Genomic DNA, 7,087 nt, shown 5'->3' with positions numbered 1-7,087 from the left:
CCCTAAGTAATCTTACTCTAGGTTCAACTCCTTCTATCCAACCAGCTTGCATTTGTAAGGGTTGTCTGACTACATACGATGCTTACCTAAACCTGGCTCCCCATCAACCGCTTTATAATTCCTTGTCCATCCGCTTCACAAACCGAGGCTAAGCATTATGAGCATCAACCACTAAACACACACACACACACACAAGCAAGCAAGAAGAGAGCAATGGCGGAGAGGTTCGCGATTGGGCTAGCCAAGACGGCGGTGGAGGGGACGCTGGTCGCTGTGAGGACGGCCATCGCGGAAGAGCTGAGGCTCAAGGTGCAAGTTCAGCAAGACCTGGTGTTCATCACGGGCGAGTTCCAAATGATGCGGTCGTTCCTCAAGGAGGCGAACATAGAGCGTGCCAAGAATGAAGTGGTGCGGACATGGGTGAGGCAGCTCCGTGAGCTTGCCTTCGACGTGGAGGACTGCGCCGAGCTCATCATCAGCCTCAGCGCAACCAAGCCGTGTGCTTGTATATGGAGCTGGCGCCTGGGCCGGCATTATTTCCCCATGCTACGGCTACTTCCCTTGGATGAGGCAATAGCCAATATACAGGAGCTCAAAGCCAGGGTGGTGGATGTAAGCCAAAGATGCACCCGCTACAACCTCCTCAGCAACTTCGACGATGCCCCTGGCTCCAAGCTGGAGGCCACCACCCCCATACATTGGCAGCAGCGGCAACATTCCAAGACCTAATGGAGGTGTGGAAGACCATGGGAAAGTTTGGCGATCACATCACCGACGATCTGAAAAGGTTGATTGATCGCCAAGGCAGTGATCTCCAAGTGATCTCACTTTGGCCAAGTCCTCAAGCTGATGTTGTTGGGGAACATGGGTGCATGAGTATTCTGAAGAAGGCGTATGATGACCCAGAAATCTACCAAGAATTCAAGAACCGTGCCTGGGTAAAGTTGAGTACACATCATCCTTTCAACCCGGTAAAGTTTCTCAACGACTTGTTGACTCAGTTTAGTACATCTCACCATCACCACCACCATGAAGACTGATAGAACTAGAGAAAGAGAATGTTTGACCACACAATTGTGGGTTCCGTGTTACCTCATATATATGGACAGATTACAAGATAACCATGGAAACAAATCAATACAATCCTAACCATAATGGCCCGATTTATATGCAAATATAGGAGCACTAAATATGGCAGGGTATGATCTGATCGGATTGCCTAACAGCCCCCCGCAGTCACAACGGGAGATTCTCGGACGCTGAGACTGGACCGAAAATCCAAGAACAATGGCGATGGCAAGCCTTTGGTGAAGATGTCCGCGAACTGCCGGGAAGAAGGCACATGAAGAACTCGAATGTGCCCAAGCGTAACGCGGTCTCGAACGAAGTGAAGATCGATCTCAATGTGCTTGGTGCGCTGATGCTGAACAGGATTCGTGGACATGTAGACGACGCTGACATTGTCGCAAAAAACGACTGTGGCAGCAGGGAGAGGTCGGTGAAGCTCCTGGAGGAGTTGGCGAAGCCAACTTGCTTCAGCGACGGCATTAGCGACAGCTCGATACTCTGCCTCTGCGCTAGAGCGGGAGACGGTGTGCTGGCGCTTGGAGGACCACGAGACCAGGTTGTCGCCAAGGAACACACAGTAGCCGGATGTCGATCGGCGGGTGTCAGGACAACCAGCCCAGTCTGCATCAGTGTAAGCAACAAGGCGATCCGTAGAGGAGGGTGTGAGCTGAAGGCCATGGTGCAGGGTACCCTTGACGTAGCGGAGAACACGCTTGACCAAAGTCAAGTGCTGGTCGCGGGGATCATGCATGTGAAGACAAATCTGCTGGACGGCGTAGGCGATGTCAGGACGTGTGAACGTCAGGTACTGAAGAGCACCGGCTAGACTCCGATACTCCGAAGGATCAGCAACAGGTGAGCCGACGGCAGCAGCCAGCTTGGGCGATGTGTCCACGGGTGTTGAGGCAGGGTGGCAAGAGCTCATGCCAGCACGCTTGAGAATCTCGAGAGCATACTGGGTCTGCGAGAGGAACATCCCACAATAGTCACGGCGAACAGCAAGGCCGAGGAAGTGGTGTAGCTCGCCCAAGTCGGTCATGGCAAACTCGGCGCTGAGAGCGGTAATTACACGCTCAAGCAGAGTCGATGTAGAAGCCGTGAGGATGATGTCGTCGACATAGAGGAGAAGATAAGCAGTCCCCATGGAGCCATGCAGAGTGAATAGCGATGTATCCGACTTGGAGCAGGTGAAGCCGAAGGAGGTGATGAAGCTCGCAAAGCGGTGATACCACGCACGAGGAGCTTGCTTCAGGCCATAGAGAGCTCGGTTGAGGCGGCACACATGGTCAGGACGAGCAGAGTCAACAAAGCCAGTTGGCTGGTGACAAAAGACCACCTCGTTAAGACGCCCATGGAGAAAGGCGTTCTTGACATCGAGCTGGCAAATCTTCCAGTTGGAGGAGAGTGCGATGGAGAGGATGACCCGGATGGTAGCTAGTTTAACCACCGGGCTAAAGGTCTCATCGAAGTCGATGCCGTGCTCCTGGGAGAAACCACGGAGGACCCAACGTGCTTTGTAGCGGTCGAGGCTGCCATCGGGTTTGAACTTGTGACGAAACACCCACTTTCCGGAGACGACGTTGGCGTTGGCGGGAGGACGCATAAGAGCCCAGGTGTCGTTGGCGAAAAGAGCACCATACTCGTCTGTCATAGCCGCGAGCCAGTTCGGGTCTTTGAGAGCACCACGAACAGACTTGGGAACTGGCGATGGGGCAACCGCGGGGGTGACAACAGGAGCGGCCGCGACAACGGCATGAAGGTTGAGGCGCTCGCGAGGTCCAATGATCTTGCCAGCCTGTCGGCGGGTGACCATGCGATGAACCGGAATGACAGGAGCCGGGGATGGTGGAGACGATGAAGTCGGTGGAGTCGTGGACGAAGCCGTGGATGAGCTCGACGCGGGAGACGCAGCGCCAGAGGCCGCGTCCTCGAGATTAGCAGCAGATGCAGTGCCGTTGTCGGTCGAAGCCGGTATGGAAGCCTGCTGGGCCGTAGAGACCGGCGAGCGGGCCGGCGAGGTCGACGAGGCCGACTGGGCCGGCGTGCTCGGTGATGAAGAAGACCGTATCGGGGAGGCTGGGGTAGGCATGAAGCGGGGTCCAGCGGACCGACGCGGGCCAGTGTGCATGGGAGGCACGGGGACCGAGGCGGGGACGTCGATCGGATCGTCCTCCAGGGCTGACGGCGATGCGTGCTGCTGCATGTTAGACACAGAAAAATTGGGTGCAAAGGGAAATCGAGTTTCGTCAAAAATCACATGGCGGGAGATGATGATGCGACGAGACTCAATATCCATGCAACGGTAACCACGATGATTGGAGGGATAACCCAGAAAGACACACGCGGCGGAACGATGGGACAGTTTGTGGGGCATTGTGGCGGTGAGGTTGGGGTAGCATAGGCAGCCGAAAGTGCGAAGGAGGGTATAATCTGGTGGTTTTGAGAAGAGGGCGGAAAAAGGACATGGGGCGGCGAGTGCTTTGGTGGGTAGTCTGTTTAGGAGATAGGTGGCGGTGTGGAGAGCTTCGACCCAGAAATTTGGAGGCATACTCGCTTGGAATAGGAGGGTGCGTTTTATGTCGTTGACAGTACGAATGATGCGTTCAGCTTTACCGTTTTGTGGGAAAGTATAGGGACACGAGAAACGCAGCTGAATCCCATGGTGAGCGGAGAGATTCTGGAGGGCGTGGTTGTCGAATTCTCGTCCGTTATCGCACTGAATAGCTTGGAGAGAGAGAGAGAACTGTGTGGCGACATAAGCACGAAAGTTAGACAGTAGGGAAAAAGCTTCAGATTTTTTACGTAGAGGATACGTCCATAGGTAGTGAGTGAAGTCATCTAAAATAACAAGAAAGTATTTATAACCAGAAACACTCGCAACAGGTGAAGTCCAAAGATCACAGTGTATTAATTCAAACAGACGATGAGTATTTGTTGTAGAAGTAGAAAAAGGTAAACGAACATGAAGGCCAAGTTGACAAGCATGGCATAAGCTAGGATCCTTGAGCACTTTATTAATAGGGAGTGATAATGACGAGGCGAGGCGCCGGAATGCTTCGAGACCAGGGTGGCCGAGGCGCCGGTGCCAGAGGCTGGAGTCGACGGTGAAGGCGGTGTTGGCGTGCGGTAAGGAAGAGGTCGGGTATAGATCACCCGAGCTACTGCACCGAAGAATCACGGCTCCTGTCCTGAGATCCTTCACAGAAAAAACCCAAGGGTCAAATTCAACCGAGCATAAGTTGTCACGAGTAAACTGACGAACAAAAATTAAATTTTTAACGATGTGAGGGGTGACGAGAACATCACGAAGAGTGAGTTTGTGAGAGGAAGAAGTAGAAAGGGTTGCATGGCCGGAGTGAGAGACAGGAAGAGAAGAGCCATCACCGAACATGATGTGTTTATGTGGAGGATTAGAGGAAACAGAGGTGAGGTTACCGGCAGACGAAGACATGTGAGCGGAGGCTCCAGTGTCCATGATCCACTCCGTAGGAGCCTGCAGACTCATGGTGTTGAAGTAGTTGGCGAGAGCGGAGGGATCCCATGTCGGTGTCGAGGGGGAGCCGTGGGTGGGGTAGCCGCTGTAGGTGAAGGTCGCGGGTGATGGAGGCGCGGGCAACGGAGCTGGCAGGGCCATGTAGCCCTGAGCCGGGCGAGACGGCAGGGTGCGGCCCGAGGAGGCTGGGAGCATGGCTGTGTCCAACGGCGGGGTAGATGGGTCCACCATGACCCGTCATGGGATACATGTGGATAGCGCCAGTCCATGGGTTTTGCAGGCTGGGGAAGAACGGGGCACCACCGCCACCCGTGTGCTTCTTCTTGCCCTTGTACCGGCCCGAGCCGGAGTTGTTGGGGGTGCCGGGGGCGCCGTAGCCAGGGCGCCCAGCATGCGGTTGCTGCGGCGGAGGAGCAGGGCCGCCGCGGGAGCCTCCCGCAGGCGTGGTGGTGTAGAAGACCGCAGCGGACGACGAGCACGTGGACGACGGCTTGAGTTCTTGGAGGAGAAGCATGTTGCGAAACTCAAGAAAAGTGGGGAACGGCTTGAGGAGGGGAGCGAGGTTCCCGATTTCCTTGTAGTCGTCGTGGAGGCCCCTGGTGGTGTTCCACACCAGGGCGTCGTCGGTGACGGGGGCGTTGACGTCCGCGAGGACATCGGCGACCGTCTTCTGTTCGAGACAGTAGGCGGTGACGCTTTTGTCCCCTTGCTCGAGGTTGCGGAACTTCTGGCCAAGGTAGCCTGCGCGGGCTTGCTGGTTGTCCCGGAAGAGAGCAGTGATGCCGCCGAGGACAGCGTAGGCGGAGGTGCCCGCTGCCATGACCATGTCGGCGATCTCGGAGGTGATGGAGCCGTACAGCCAGCGAAGGACCATGGAATCCATCCGCAGCCACTCCGCGTCGGCCAGAGGAGTCGCCGTGTCAAGATGATCGGCGAGGGCGAATTGGGTGACCGCGATGGTGAGGTAGTACCGCCACTTGGTGAAGTTCGAGGCTTTGATGTCGAGGGTGACAGGGATGAGGCTCTTGATGTTTTGGATGGCCATGGCCTGAGCCCAAAGGGCGGCGTGGGGATGGGGAAGGTTGCCGGCATCGGACATGGCGGCAACTGGGGAGGGAGAGGTGTTGCAGCGTGGAACGCGAGGGCGGCGGCGGTAGTGGAGAGGGGCGGAAGCGAATTGTTTGGCTGATACCATGATAGAACTAGAGAAAGTGAATGTTTGACCACACAATTGTGGGTTCCGTGTTACCTCATATATATGGACAGATTACAAGATAACCATAGAAACAAATCAATACAATTCTAACCATAATGGCCCGATTTATATGCAAATATAGGAGCACTAAATATGGCAGGGTATGATCTGATCGGATTGCCTAACAAGGACATATCCGAGCTCATGCTGCAAGTCAATAAGCACAGGTATCTCATCGTCCTAGAGGAAGAGTTATCCAGTGTTGCAGACTGGAATGCCATCAGAAAGTGTCTCCCGGAAGGCAAAAAGGGCAGCCGGATTGTTGTCTCCACCAAGCATTTGAAAATTGCAATTGTCTGCACGCGGGTCCCCTACCAAGTTTCCCAACTTATACACTTGTCTCATGACCGAGGTCTTTATGCCTTTTTCCCAAAGGTACATATAAACTGCAGATACACAATTTATGTGTAATTTTTTATTGGTTATGTAGAGCAATTAGTCACCACTAGCTATATGATTGCTCTACTAACGTGCAGTTAATTTTGTGATGCAGAATCATAATCTTAATTTGAGGAAGAATCTAGCTAATAACAACTTTAGTTCGATGGACACTGAGAAAATATTAGTACATTATTTTTTATTACTTTCCACTTTCACTGTTCAATGTATTTGCATACCAACTTACATCATTACTTTCCCCAGCTTTTATGCAGTTAATTAAGATGTTTTTTTAGAATTTAGTATTTAATCATGGAAAACATATGTCTACTCTATGAGAGGAACTTTAAGATATCAGGTCGCCCTATTCCAAATGTTCATTTTAATCCAAGAGCTGGTACCTAGTTATAGATTGAGCATTACTTGTGACCTAGGATTTAATATGCCACCCATAATAATTATTAAATATGTATTATTAGCTTATATATTTAGACACTTGGTGCTGAAGGAACGACATGATATACTACTAACAATATAAAACTGTATCTACTTGTTGGCTACTAGACCGCAAATATATCTGAGAAAAAATGGCACTGTGGTCCGACCAACATTTGCTCAAACTTTCAAGTTTGTTCAAAGTTTTAAGAATATACTTAAAAGTAGGCCTCAGAATACCCTTTAGTTTTCATGGTTGTACAGAAGGCAGTCTTTCTTATAACAATTGCCAGAAAACTACGCGCCTGTAAGTCACATACTCATTGCATGGTAGGGCTGCAATAGGAAATGATGTTAGTAGATTTCCAGCATAGGCGGAGATACGTTATGGCCTGTAGAGCCCATGGCCCCGCAGCCTTGATAAAAAGAGGATGCATTACTTAAGCGGTGCTTACATT

At 52.3% G+C, this 7,087-nt stretch overlaps 1 pseudogene; it reads left to right on the top strand.

Moving 5' to 3' along the window:
- The first annotated feature begins 213 nt into the window (after positions 1-213).
- LOC123057859 (disease resistance protein RPP13-like) lies at positions 214-6,599 on the top strand (annotated as a pseudogene).
- The last annotated feature ends 488 nt before the right edge of the window (positions 6,600-7,087 follow it).

This window comes from Triticum aestivum, chromosome 3A, assembly GCF_018294505.1.
Source record: "Triticum aestivum cultivar Chinese Spring chromosome 3A, IWGSC CS RefSeq v2.1, whole genome shotgun sequence".
Taxonomy (NCBI): Eukaryota; Viridiplantae; Streptophyta; class Magnoliopsida; order Poales; family Poaceae; genus Triticum; species Triticum aestivum.
This window is presented reverse-complemented; position numbering and strand designations above follow the sequence as displayed.